At 39.6% G+C, this 14975-nt stretch overlaps 1 long non-coding RNA gene across 1 annotated transcript; it reads right to left on the bottom strand.

The window, feature by feature from the left end:
• Positions 1 to 1333: 1333 nt before the first annotated feature.
• LOC129208611 (uncharacterized) lies at positions 1334 to 13683 on the bottom strand. The gene is made up of 7 exons (XR_008577864.1): positions 13525 to 13683; positions 12554 to 12594; positions 11069 to 11173; positions 9841 to 9925; positions 6872 to 7048; positions 6604 to 6790; positions 1334 to 1607 (listed from the first exon to the last, which is right to left on the bottom strand). It is a non-coding gene; the product is annotated as an uncharacterized LOC129208611 (long non-coding RNA).
• Positions 13684 to 14975: the final 1292 nt, after the last annotated feature.

The raw sequence follows: 14975 nt of genomic DNA on the forward strand, positions 1-14975 counted from the left end.
TCATTTAGGATCCTCTAGCCCCAAGCTTTCTGTAACCTTGGTGTTATTAGACCAGACATGGTTGAGCCAACACACATGACTGTATCCAAAATCTAAATCATCACTACCATGTAAACATCTAGATTTACATGGAAGTAGTTTTGTCACCTGTCTAGGATCTCTCTATTTTCTATGCAAGGAGAAAAGCTTTTTAAAGTATTTGTGCTGCTCTATTCTAGCCATTCTGTCTTTATATGGCCATTTTTGTTCAGTGTGAACACTTAGGCAAAACAATTCCTTCTCTTTTTCCATCATTGCCATTTTCCTTGTTTGAAAGAATGAATGTATTACTTTCTACTAATTCAATGATATCACAAATAAGATGAGGCTCTCCTTTCCCTTATGCGTACTGAGAACAGATCTGTAGTTTTGGACAAAAAAAATCTGTTGCTTACAGCTGGAAAGAAAAACTATTTCATGGGCATGATGTTTTGATGATGGACTTGATTCAAGAAAAATGTGGTCATATTTAGACTGGATAGAACTGGTGACTGACTCAGCGACATGGCTTAACTCTGTAACCAGGGCAGATAACAATGAGAAAGACAACACTGGGAGCATTCTGTTTGATCCTTCAAGATTCATAATTTAGTGGTAAAAAAGGAACTCCAGAAATCACTTTTTTTCCGAGTGGATATTCAGCTGGACACAAGTAGGATGAGTGTCTGAATAAATTATATTCTACAGAAGCATTTGACACACTTCAGCTCTTTATTCTGGTTTTGGAAAAAATACTAGAAGACTGGCTATAGCAAGGACTACTGGCTGAAAGTTTCCGGATGTTATTTCACCATTCTTTGTGTTGAGAAAGCAGAACTAGAAGATGAAACTTTAAAATTGTCAGAGAAGTCAGGGACTGTATGGATCTCTTTTCCCACAGAATGAATGGGACCTGACAGGCACAGGACCTTAGAGGATGTTCTTCCAGACTGGATGACGATTCTTGCATTTTCACTAAAAATGAAAAATCTACCAGACCAGTTTATCTCCATTCAATATTTTTACTCCTCGAATCTCAATGAGGAGGTTTTCCTCTGATGTAGGTAGTGCTGCCCGCTCTCCCGAGGTTGACGCCCACTTCATTCAAGTATTCCTAGTGCAGCAGGGATGTTAGTGGCTACTGGCTTGCAGCCAACATCCCACACATTTCCTCCACAGCAAAAATGCCTTAATTCTGACCCACTGCCTTTCAAGTAGATAGTGAAAAAAATCAGTCACAAAGAGCTTTGCTTTTATCCGTATTTCTCCTTCAGAAAGATCTGAAAAAAACATCAGACATTGTCCTTTTCTTTTCCGAGGTCCATGGTCAGCAAGGGTGAGGTTTGGTGCCGCTGTTAGAGCTTGAGCCCAAAAAGAAGCTGAAGGCATTCAGACAGTGGTGCTTATAGATTTGGGTAAAGGGAGTTTATAAGCAGGGTAACTGCCGAGAGAGTGGACCACATTGCCTGCCATTGTGCCAGCAGCTGCATCCAGCGCCTCTCTTCTTCAGCAGCTCTTCTGCACACTATTCCTTCTGAATCAGTTCAGCCGTCACCTACTGTAGGAGCTTGTGATTTTCAGGCAGGGCACTGAAAAAAAGATCAGAAGGGACAGTAACTTTTGGCTCCCAGCTGAAGTTTTCTACCCTCAGCACAGATATAAAGAACACTGCTGATGTTACCTGATAACTGTGGGGCAGGATGTTCCAAGCCCAGCATCTGAACAGGCAAGAAGAAAACGTACACGCCTACGAACTGGGCACGTTACAGGCCTGGCCACCACTAATAAATTTGAGTTGGGACAAATTATGCAACACACATGCATTCTTATACCCAAAAAAGCCAAACACATACATGTTTTTAAGACCAGTGCATGGAAGAAAGGATGCAGTGGAACAAAGCTGTCCATTTCATTACTTCATTGCACATAGCCCTAAGGGAACACAGCACAGACAAATAGGTCTTATATTTGTCAAGCTAGCCAAGCAGAGGTGAGTAGAGGTGCAGTGATGTTCACAGGGGAATGTGAAGCCCAGAATTACAATCTGATATACTAGGAGGGCTGGAATCAGAAGCCAGGGAGAAGAAAAGGGTTGCAAACTATTCAGTTGATTTCCAGCAGTGCTGTCAGGATGAAAGAAAGATAAACTACTCATCCAAGTTAACAAGTTATGTGGTCAGAAATATTTGAGGGAAGAGGTTAAGAAGTAAACATAAATCAAGAAGCTATAGGGAAAGAAAACCCCAGTTCAACAACAATCTAGGAAAAAATCACCAAGTGCAAGGCAGATGGCCAAATCTTGTGATACAGATAGAAAGATAGTCTCCTTCATTCAGAAGAACAAGAAAGTCTGGATGACTAGAAATAACAAATATGATGAAAACAGAAAGAAAGGAATTAAGGAAACCATTATGCCACCCTTGCATAAATAAAGTTTCAAAGATTGCACACATGCTAATCTGAGGAGCAGGATGACTAGAAGTTTGGGAGACAATTAAAAAATTTCACTACTTGATACCAGGAATAAATGTAGAACCTGAATGGAGATCAGGTGTATTTGGTACTGTTCCAGCTGATTATGATCTTGGAAAAATTACATGGAAACTGATGTTGCAATATACTGAATTTAAGGAGAATCACAAAATGTACAGATGAACTCAAGGAACAAAACTAAAATAGTAAAAAGAACATAGGTTAAAATACAAGCTGCAGAAAAGTGACAGCAGGAATGATTTCAGAAAAAAAAAAAAAGAGGATAGGTAAATTGGACAAAACAGAGGAAAAGGCTGGCACCCATCATCGCCATGACACTTGCCTTACATCTCACTTCCAAGTGCAGAGTCCAATTTGGGAGAAGGCAAGAAGCAGAATATTCTCTTTATAGGGAAAAAAAGGCTTCTTTCTTTTGCAAGTTCCTGTGTCAGTAGCCATTTTATGGGGCTGCCAATCATGGCAAATCAACTGAAAAGCCAGATCATTTTCTAAAGCATCTACCTTCCCAGAGAAAGATTTTAAAGTTGACTGTGTACAATCCAGCTGCTGCTTTTAATCTTTCCCTGACAACAGTAGTTGTTTTATTACTTTGACAGTCATTTCTAGCCCATGAATAGTACCACAGTCCTTGTAAGATAGGAAAATTCTTTTGATCTACAATTTCATAAGGTTTAGCAATGGACAAAGGATTTTTCCGGTATACTTGATCACACACTTGCTGAAGTTTAGGCTTAAAGCCAATAAAAAGGCACTGAGCTACCCATTTGGAGAAACACAAAAATCCTTTTTGATGAATAATGACTGCCAGAAAAAAAAATTAAATTTATTATAAAAATACTACCTATCAATAGAAAATTAAGAACAAGGTTACTCCTGAAATAACATTGATACATTGCCAAAATCACTTTTAACTTTCACACTGTTTTATTATAGTATTATCTAGAGAATAGAAAATATGGATGCAAGATAGGCATTGTATATAAGCACAAAAAAGGAAGGCACTTCAAGCTGTCTGCAATAACTAAGAGAAACTGGGAGAAGACTCAGGCAGACACAGAGCGGTTTTCCAGCATAATGGCTGTTTTTTTAATAATTGCACAGAGACGTCTCAATATTTCGTCAAGAGAATACAATGAAACCAAAGGGCAGTGGCTTATCTGAAAATACTGAGATGAAATATTTGTGTTGTGAATGTTAGACTGTAGGAGTCAGGCATGTATTTTTTATTTCTATTTGCTTTACAAGTAAGAGCTGTATGTTTTGTGCAGTCTGAAATACTGTATAAACTCTAAAATAAAATACCTCTCCAAACCAGAATAAAAAGTCATTCATCAACCATTTCGAGTGAAAAAGTAATTGAAAATTACCAAATCGGTAATTTTATTAGTACAAGCTGCAGTACTTTGAGCACTTACACATATGTTTAACTTCACATACATGTGCATGCCATTTTCTTGTCCTATTCACACTGGAACCCATTCAATTTTTCCGTATGTATAAGGAATTAAAACAGAAGGCCTTTGTGATATTAAAGTGTCAGGACAATGTTTCTAGGGTGGCTATCGAATTATCAGCTAGTCAGCTGAGTACACATCTACCTATGGGGACTATTTAGATAAGGTGCTACGTTGAAGTCTAACTTCGAGTTCTTTCTAAAATAAAAGTGCAGCAGAGGCTGTGTATATATATTCATGCATGTATATATATTAGTAACCGAACTGATGAAGCCTGGATTGAATTTCCTTTGAAAACTGTAAGTCCATCGGCATTGTCAATTTCCATAAAGACATTCTTTTTCTAAAAATCCACATCAAACTTAAAATTTAAACAGAGTAAAAAGAAACCATTCTCTTTTTTTGCTGGCTGCAGTTAGAAATCAGTCATCCTGATACTTAAATGAGATTGGTCAGAAGGAAATTAAAGGAGGATTAAAGGAAGAACAGGAGTTCCTCCCCTACCCCCTGCACCATTCAATTGTTCACATATCTGTAGTATTTTTAAACAAGCCTTTTTCAGAAGACAAAAAAATTGGATTTTATACCTTTTGCTAGACAGCTTTTGTTTATAATCTCTTGAAATTTCCACAGAATTCCCCAAAATCACATTTTCTGGCAAAATACCAGCCTGACTCCTACAGTCTAACATTCACAACACAAATATTTCATCTCAGTATTTTCAGATAAATCACTGCCCTTTGGTTTCATTGCATTCTCTTGACAAAATATTGAGACATCTCTGTGCAATTATTAAAACAACAGAAGTCCTCCACAACCAGCCAAAACTGACCCCAGTATCACTGACCTCAAGAAATCAGCTCTCACTGCAAGCAGAGATCTTCACCTCTGTTTCTCCAGTTTTCCAGACCTCTAAATGAACGACTCTTTAAAGCTTTAAAGGCTCGTCTTTGGCCTAAATACTTAAAAGTTATCTTTTCAGTCTTACTGTTTTGGGATAACGTACTTCTCTGAGCTCTGCAGATGCAAGACTTTTCTTTCCACTCTTTCGTTCAGATTAGGAAGATACAGAGGAAAGAATTTGGCCTCTGTTGTTTGCTAATTGTGTTCAGAAGTTTCTACAGAACATCAACCTCTTGCAGCAGACTATGCCTGGACTTATGACCTGCCCAGCATTTGCCCACTCAGCCCTGTTAACAGAGTTATGCCCTGCCCTTACCAACTCTTGGACTTTCCCTTTGAGACCTTGGTCCACTAACGAGGGAAAGATGGACTTACTGCAGGAAACGTGGCCCTGTGTTTCTGCATCCTTCCTGCCACATCTTGCAAAGTGCTTAAGACAATACCTTGTGCAATAAAAATTAATGAAAATTTGAAAGCACAAGCAGAGCTGCACACTGGTAATCCATGCAAACTGCAGTTCATGTAGGTGTCCTTTTCTCCAAGTACTGTAAGTAACTAAAAAGAGGTCTGGCTCCAAACCCTACTGAAGCCAGGAGCAATTGCCCCCCTGCAATGTAAGATGCAGCCATTGACTGTTCCCAGAACAGCAATGCCTGGGAAGTTCCTGCTTACCCAGACTGCCACCGTGCAGCTGACAAGCAGATCAGTGCACGTACAAGGCAGCAGCTCTACAAGGCCTGCAGGAACTTTGTGTGAATGGGACTAGTTAAGATTCACGGGCAGACACTACCCCACCAGGGCCATTCTGTTGTCACGTTTAACTGATTATCTACGTCTGCAAAAGCATCAACTTCTCAACAAATTATTCATCAAAAGATTAGTTCCATGCTTTCTGATTTCCAACACTGACTTTCAGGATATTCCATCTAATAAATCTGAAGCAGGTATGAATAAACAAATATGGCTTTATACCAAGCTCATTAATTATGCACCAAGCTACACAGTGTTAGAAGTACAGACAATAGTGGGAGCTCATGCAAGATAAGTCTGCAAAAGGGAACGATTATTATCTACATTATTTCACTTGAAGCTTCACCTGTTTTGGATGTTTTGGCTAAAAATGTATTAATAATTTCCAAGTTGTGATTGACTGATTTAGCATATGATACCTCTACATGATATTTCAATATTCTACACACTGTGCCTAAGAACAATCAGACTAAAGCCTTTCTAGTGCAGTGTTCTGTCTCTGCTCATTTGTAAAATACAGCTATTCCTCCATCATTCTGTGTAGGACCAGAGAAACAATACAGACCTTTTCACCTTGGAAGGGGAAGAAAGAGAGAAAGAAGGAAAGCCCCCTTCTCAATAGGGAATGAAGGGCCCAATCTCTTGGCATCAACACACTGACTCAGATGATCTCCTGTAGACAGAGACAGAGTTGTCTTCTGAATTACAGTCCCATTTGAAGCTTTTCTGCATAGTGGAGCAAATCATAAATATAAGGTCCTCATTAGCAGATAAAGCTTTCCCAGGGACAGAATAGTGACCAGGAAATCGTTTGATTCATGGACACCCAGCATTTCAGCCATCAGCCCCAAGACAAAAGGAAGGGAGAGGCCAAGAGATCTGGCACTAAACTGTGCTCAAGATGGCTATCCTGCAAAACCTCTTCCAGGCACTTGCAGGACAGTATCTGCTTTCATTCGGGCTCAGCACCCTTACAACTCCTCACCTTCCTCCTTGATGTGACAGTGACTTCCGCAGTGATCACATTCCGACACCTCCTTCTGGGGAGGAAGGATGCTTGTTTTCTCCTGGCTTCATTTAACTTGTCTGAAGTATTAGCCAATATTCAGCACTGCCATACCAAGGGGTCTGTTGCAAAATGCAGCTCAGTGTTCTCTCAGTTTCACGGTAACCTGTGAAAGAAATTATGCTGATGTAAAAAGAGAGTTTAAACAACCAAAGAAGGACACCCATAGCTGATCACACCCTTGCACCTCATTTCTTTGTCATTGTCCCAGCAATCGGTCCTGGTCAGGATGCTGCAGCGTCTTTCCAACAGCTGGCATGAGCAACATCAATTCATCTTCCTGCCAGTTCCCATCTTCTCCCTCAAACCGGAAACTGCTTTGTATTACTGGAGACTAGGAAGCATCCTCCTCCGGTAAGAGACGCTGTATATATAAGAAAAAGGATGAAAAATCAAAAATTAGTCTGTAGCATTTGTATAAGTTTTATATATATCTATATATATGGAGAGAGAGAGAGATATTTGTATGGATCTACCTGTTATGCAAAATGTCTTACACATAACTAAGAGAGCATTTGGTTTGCGGTTTGGGGTAGGTGGTTTCTCATACAAACACACGAGGCTGCATTACAGCTACAAATGTTTCTTTAGAACACACAACACTAACAGTACGAAAATATCTGTGCAAATCTTTTACAGGTCATGTTCTTAAGCCTTTCATTAGTGTATTAGTGTTGCTAAACCAAACAGACTAAAGTAATATCACGTCTGTTAAAACTCATCAATTTTCTATGAACAGTTCTATAAATGGAGAAAATATCTGTATCCCTAATAAACTGAGTATCAACATGAAACAAAACCAAGTGTTCAGGAAATTTTCAACACGGTAATATTGTGATACATATTAAGACCTCTTATTGCTAACAAGCTTCCAAAGCAAGTTGGATATGTAGGGCTGCTGGATTTTTTTTTTTCATCAATAAATTGTGGAGGAAATTGCAGAATTGATATTAATCTTGCCCCTTAACACTTCTTGCTGTGAGATTTCCTCACAGTCTACTTAAATTTAATTTCATAAACACCCCTTGAAAGCAGAGATTTTAAGAAACCAAAATGACCCAAGTCCCCTGCATGGCAAGGTGAAGCGGGCTATATTTAGCACCACCTTTGCCAAAAGGGAACACCTCAATAAATGCTCTGTGCGGCCATTTGTGACAGAGGGTTACGTGTCTGCCAACGCAACCTACATTTTTTACGCTAACAGTACAAGTCAGAATAAATATTATCTCTGCTCATGTGACAGACCTTTGATAAAGCAGAATTGGCCTGGTTGATTAGGAGTACATGTCAAACACAGATAATGGGGGAATCCCTTTCAGCAGCAGCACACAACCTCAGCAGCCATAATGAGACCAATTTAACGAGCCTTCTGTTTTACAAGAGATATTAATTGCGGTCCTGTCACATAAGATACAATTCAAGATAAAATACGTAAAAAGGAGGAAAATTGGATTTCATTCCATTTTTGTCACGATTGTAAATTTTCTTGCAGGATCATGAATCTGCCTACTGCTGATCTAAATACTCTGGGTGGTGACACTCTGCTGTAGAACAAGGTGCATTGTTATGAAGGCTGTTGAACACTAGAAGAATGTCAGGCTTTTCATTGCATCTTTCTGCCATTATGATTTTTATTCTACTCTAGGCAATTTTTGTTTGTTTTGTAAAAACACAAGAAGGCGGCACTATTCCTGCGTATTCATCCACAAAGATGGTTCCTCATCTTTCACCAGTACGATCATGATCTTATAAATGCTTCTGCAAGTGCTCCATTTGATACTTATACAATGAGGCTCACAGACTTACAGTTAAACAGACATCCAAGTCCTCCACTGGATTGGAGTACAAATTATCTTCATGCAAGTAAATCAGAACTCCCAGTTCAGTGTTTCAATAATTATATCCTCATCTAATTACTCTTCATAATAGAATATGTGCTCTCTGTTTGCGTATTATATAAACTTTGTATTGCCAAAGCATGTGCTCTCAGGCAGGGCTCCTTCCATCGAGAGAGAGGGTGGACCTGCCAGATGATAGATGTTCCTGGCTGCTGCAAGGCAGCAAGGATGCTCTCCCAACACGCCTCACGTGTGTGTCAGAGCAGCTGGGGCTGATCACTTGTACACAGTAGATGCTGAACAGCGGGTGCTGCCTGCCCCTGCGTGCGGCACTGAACAAGTCTCAGCCACCAAGTTGTACATCTGCTTGTGTTGGGGATTTACCATTACAATTAATTCTAACAAATACATTGTTACTTCAGTGGACGTAGTGTGCTTCTCAACCAGATCTAGGTTGTCTTTTAACAATGAGTACACTTGCAATGAAATGCAGTGGCTTCAAATCTCTGACTATAATATATTCAGCCCTACATATTTCCAAATTATAGCAAAATGGGAGAAACTTAGTCCTTATTCCTAACCCAACCATCAGGTTAGAAGAGTTCAGTTTGCTTAAAGATACTGCAACATCAGTTTTGCAGACAGCTTTGTTGATGAAGAGCTGAACCTTAAAGCTGTTCATAATCCTAAACCTCTTGTCCTGGCAATGCCAAGAACACCGAAAACGTGACATGTACAACCTGTGAATGTAGCCAGTACCTTGGTCATCAAAAGGTTGATTTTATTTTATTTTCTTCTCAGAAGGAAATGGGTGAAAAAAGGCAAAGATGGCCTAATTTTTCTACAAAATATGTTAACGGCATTCTTTTATTTTTCAGCAAGGAACAAGGACACCCACAAAAACAAATAGACTTTTGGGAATATTTAGATATTATCTCAGACAGTTTAGGACATCGTAACAACAGAGTCTAAAGCTGTTTGGTTATGAGAGTCCAAGGCAAGCCCAGGCTCACCAGCAGAGTGGTTACCTTAAGGGACATCTCCAACTGACAGTGGTTCCTAAATCCTGTCCTCAAGAAATGACTCACGGCCACATTTGGCCCAAAGATGCAAATATGTACTAACCTGGATTCTCAGAAGTATCTTAGAGTCCTGATTTTTACTTTAAAAGTCTCAGCTAGAGTTTATCTGCATTTTAGGAACCTCAATAACTTTATAAATCCTGTCCAAAGAGTTTAATTTGCTTCTGAAAAGAGGTGCTTTAAAAATTATAAATATGTAATTCATGGTAATAGAACCTCAGCACGTACTCACATACCTGTTGGACCAGAAAGCAAGTCTGACACTGGAAAGAGCAGCTCTTTACTGCTTATATGGAAAAGCTGAGATCATTCCAGGTGACCCTGTGCAGAGATAAAAGGATCAACAGAGTTTTTGTAGGCAATATTTTCTGATTGCATGAAAAAAACCAAAATACACAGATGTGAGAATATTCACTGGTAAAAATATTGAATAATCATTTCATGATTTTGGTTTTTTGGGTTTGTTTTTTTTTTTTTTTTTTAAGATTTTCATTAATGGAAAATAAAGATAAGGTAAGACAGTGTAATGTATCATTTCATACTCTGCACCCTGACAATATCCTTTCTGAGATTATTAATTTCATTTTTCTGAAAAGTGCCATGTACATATAAGCTACTTAATTAAATACAGGAAGTTATCTTCTAGCAACCCCCTTTCACATTTTGAACATGAAAGAGTACACTAGAATATTGATAGCCCAGTGCAATATTTTAATGCTGGAAAATAGATTAGTTTTCAGTAATTACAATGACTCATCAAGAAAGAGAAAAAAGAAAAGAATGAATATATTAACTCATTTTGATTATCTTTTGTACTGTCACATCGTGAGCAAATAAGAGACTCACGAATGTAAAAGCAGCATTTGCTCTCTCCTGCAGGGAGATCACTTACCCACTGAGTTGGGACGGACCCTTTTCTGTGACCTTTGTGAAAGTTGCCCCCACTACCCCACGGTTAACACGTTCTAAAGATCATCCTTTGTCTCAGTGCCTCTGGTCACATACTAGCAATGGACTCTGCTACACTGGAATTAATCAAACAAACTGTTCCAAGCTTTAATCTTTTCTATAGCAGCCAGTGCAACACAGGGTGTCATCTCATGAGTCCCATATTTTTTTTTTTTTTTTAACACATTCCACAGGAGAAATATATGTGTGACATATTGCCTTCTCTGTGATCAACACACTAATTGATATTTTCACCTTGTTCCATGATAGCTGCTTCCGAAACTAAGCACCTATGAGTAAAAAATAGCAAGGACAAATCCGTCCTTGTACACTGAATTTCAATGACCATGATAAAACCTGGGAGTATCCAGAAAACAAGCCTTCCAGTATACAGGAAAACTAAATTTCCAAACCACTGCTGCAGACCTGGGCAAGGAATGTGGGAAAGCATCAGATACACCCTAGCATTTTAGTATGGCTTTTCCAGGGCACCTGAAACTTCAGATGATCACGTACCTGACATCCCCTTGACCCTTCAGTTTGCTCTCCCTGCATGGCACCAGCTCTCTGGGACTCTACGAACAGCAAAAGCTCCCAGGAGCCCCTGACCCAAGGTGGCAGCTGCAACAGATGAAGACATCTAGTTATTGGTTTATACACCCCAGCCTTCTAGCAAACATCCCGAATCCACAGTTCAGGTCAAACCCTTCCTTCCTTGCTAAAGTTAAAGGTAATGGCTAATGTCCAGGTCAGCAGAGCAGAGCAGGTCTGGTACCCTGGGGTATGAGATTTCGCATGAGTTGGGGAGTGTGTGTGAAAAGTGTTGTTAGTCTCCTCTCGGCTACCGTTAGAGGAAGGTGCTTGTTATTCCAGAGGAAATTAGAATACTTTAGGCTCACAAAGTATTTAAAATGCAACTACTTCAAAAAGACAGGCTACAACTGAAGTTTTCAGCAGTGGCTTTCAGAACCCCACCCTCAGCAAAGCAGAAAGAAAAGAAATGGGAGCTCAGCATTTCTCACAAAATAGGGCTGTGTAAAACCCCCAGGCCAAAAGTACTCTTCAGAGATCCTCGGAGAGCATAAAAGATCAAAACTTCAACCTCAGCCCTCTGTATCTGAATTGCTAATAGATGCTCAGTACTGTCTTCATCTGCAGCATCACACAATGAGGATTAGACGTAATCATGTTTTTTAAGGAAAGGGAGTGTTTCACATTGCCAAAAGCATCTTCAGGACTCAAACTCAAAATTATGATATAACATTCTCTGTCTTGCCCTGCACAAGGTTTCCCAATCACTAGTTTATGAACAGCTGCACCAATACCGCGCTGATCTTATGTGCTAAATAACAATGGGACATTGCAAAACTACAAAGGCTCGTCCTGTCCATTTAACCAACGTGTCACATGGAGACAAAGCATAATGTGGCCCTGTGAAAAGTCCACCCACAAACTTCATTTCACACTATAGAATGAGGCACTTGATTTCTCTGTCTTCCTCCTCTCACACAAGTTCACACGACAGCAACTTAAACATTTTGGAGACTGCAGAATACAGCCTTCCAAAAAGTCATCTGCTTAAAAAAAAAAAAATTAAAAATATTTCAGTCTCCTTTGCTATTTCCTTCTTGTTCAAAACTGTTGTGTTCGGTTTGGCTTAAAATATCAATAAAACAATAAAATAGAGCAGCAACTATCAAAGAGAAAAGCCATGTCATCTTATTAAGACCTAGCACTACGGAATTTGAATCCACAGAACTGTGAAGTGAATATAAAATGCTATTACTAGAAATGTAATTTTTTCATTATTGAAACATACTGCCTTAACTGCAAGAAAAAGTTTTTAAAACACTGTAGTATTTGTTATCAAGCAGGAGATATTTATAGTATCAATTTAACTGACAACAAAACATCCATTATACTGACACAGCGGTACCAAAAAGGACACCCCCCCCTCTCCCCACACACACATGCACACATACAAACACACACTCGTCTTACCAAAAGCTGTCAGAACAGCCACACAGCTCCAAAAGGAAGGGCTAAAAGACGAACAAAACCAAATATTAACTGGCAGAAAAACTCCACAAGCAGAGTGGTAGAAATTAGTGAAGACTGTAGTTAAGCAATCAAATATTCCTGGAAGAAGTCCTTTATATAAACAATTGAATCATTCCTATTTGGTTTTATTCAGATGTTATAAGCCCCAAAATAACTCTTTTAAGCATTTAATTTTATAATTAATTTTCAGCACGTGGAACTACAACGAACTTGGAACAATTTCCCTAAATGAGGAAACAGCTGATGGCTCAGGTTTCCCAACACAGCTCATCCTGAGCCTTTCAGAGAATTCATTGACAAATTTCCCCACCAACGTCCCCATGCAGCAAAATCTCAGCGCTGTAAGCCACCAGCATTTACATTTGGTTTTAACAGTCACGAAAACATGGAAAATATCCTCCTGCAAAGCAAAGGGACATCAATAGCTTTAATATAAAGTGGCGTGCAAACAACTAATCAGATCCTGCAACACATTGAATATTTTCACCTTCCATAAACTCAAGGTGCTGGCAGGGTGGATCCAAGGGCACAGATGAGGACCTTTTGCCTGAATACAATTCTTCTGGATGTTACTCCAACAACAGTTATACCCAGACACATCTTTAGCTAAGCACAATCAGTACAAAATGTGGTATTTCCAGTAACAGTCTGAAGACAAGCAACATCAGTTAGCAGTCCTGTTAAGCCACCTGTATTGATGCCAAGGGCCCTGTTTTGGTCACTTAGTTAAAGCACAGGTGCTGCTGCTTTGATTTTACGAGGGTATTTGCCAGATTAAGGATTGCAGGAGTCAGACGTGCCAGTCCTCACAATCAGGAGAAAGAACCCATTTAAATGGTGTGGTTAAATGAGGCCTTTAAGACCCAACTCTCTGACATGCAGGTGAGCACAATGAAATTACAGTAACAAACCTTGCACAGATACAACTGGAGCAGGATATGGCCCTCAGAGCCAGCTGAAAGCTGCAGAGCACCAGATGGGAGATCTTCCAGACGGCATAGCCACACTTTCTTCTCAGAAAATTTTGAAGTTGCCAGCTGCAACTTCAAGCAGGTGCCAGTCTTCATCAGCTGAAGTCATTGAACAAAAGTGAAGGAATGAAAAACAGCTTAGGTAGGTGCTTCTGAAAAATTAAGCTAGAAGACTGTGATGGGGGCATGATAAATGAAATTTCTGTTGCCTTCTTAGGAATTCTTTTGGGGAAAAACAAACAAACAAACAGAAAACCACAAACCAAAAAAAAAACCCCAACAGTGATAAAATAAACCAACAAATTAACCACCATTGACTTATTTTCCTCATGATTATATGACTCACACAATTTAAGAAGGGAAAGTGTTCCTCCATCACTGGGCTGTTAAGACACTATCTTGTAAATAAGAACTTTCCCTCTTTATTGTTATGGGTCTTGACATTGACATTGTTATGTTAATTTGCCAAATTCAATCCCAGTATTTGCCTGAATGGAAGCAGCAAAGACATATGAACATCAACCACAAGATAAGTCCATGAAACACAAAAGCTGCCCTTTTATGGTCAGTGGTACTCCTTGTGCTTTTCTTCCTTGTAGCAAAACTAATTGTCAGATCCAGGAAAAATGCAGACTGGCTAAATTGTAAGTTATCTTCTTGTTTTAGGAAAAAAAAGAGAAACCTTTGGGGGGAAAAAATGCCCACACTGAATCATTTGACAGATCATGTTTCTCAAAGAAAGCAAGCTAAAGTTTTGTAACAGCTGAAGTAAATTGGCAGAGGATTTGGCTGTAACAAAGACACCCCTCCAAGCATTTTGTGAGTTCAGAGATATACCTGCCATTGCCTGACCCCTACTTGGGAAGGGCTTTGAGGCAGGGGAGCAAAAGAACTGAGAGCAGCCTGTAAATGGGAGCCAACACGAATGCAAGGACTACGTGCTGTATATTGGTATCTGCAGAAGATGCATGGAAGCAGTTTGAATGGGTACACAGACAGATCTGCCAAGCCAAGCATAGAAGAAAGAGAAAAATGTAAAAATCCAATATTGTATTTTGTATGTTTTTTACAAGCACCTTGCAGATGCAGGCCCTAAAGGTGGGAAGAGGCTGATTGCTGTCTCACTTTGTAAACAGGAATTTTGGTATCTTTGCAAGACACTGGAGTGATCCAAAAACCTTGGGGAGGGCTTTCACCTACCTTGTTTTACCTCTATCTTTCTCACATACACCCTCAGTCTCATGTCGGGTTACAGCCAGCTGCTTATGTATCGTGCTTGATTAGATACGTAAGAAAAGAGGACTTTGTTCCAAACAGAGGAGGAGTCAGGCATAAAGCTGCAAGAGGTGGTTGCAGGGAATGAGCATTAAATACTCTGTGCTGGCTTGCCT

The sequence above is a fragment of the Grus americana genome, chromosome 7 (assembly GCF_028858705.1).
Source record: "Grus americana isolate bGruAme1 chromosome 7, bGruAme1.mat, whole genome shotgun sequence".
Lineage (NCBI taxonomy): Eukaryota > Metazoa > Chordata > Aves > Gruiformes > Gruidae > Grus > Grus americana.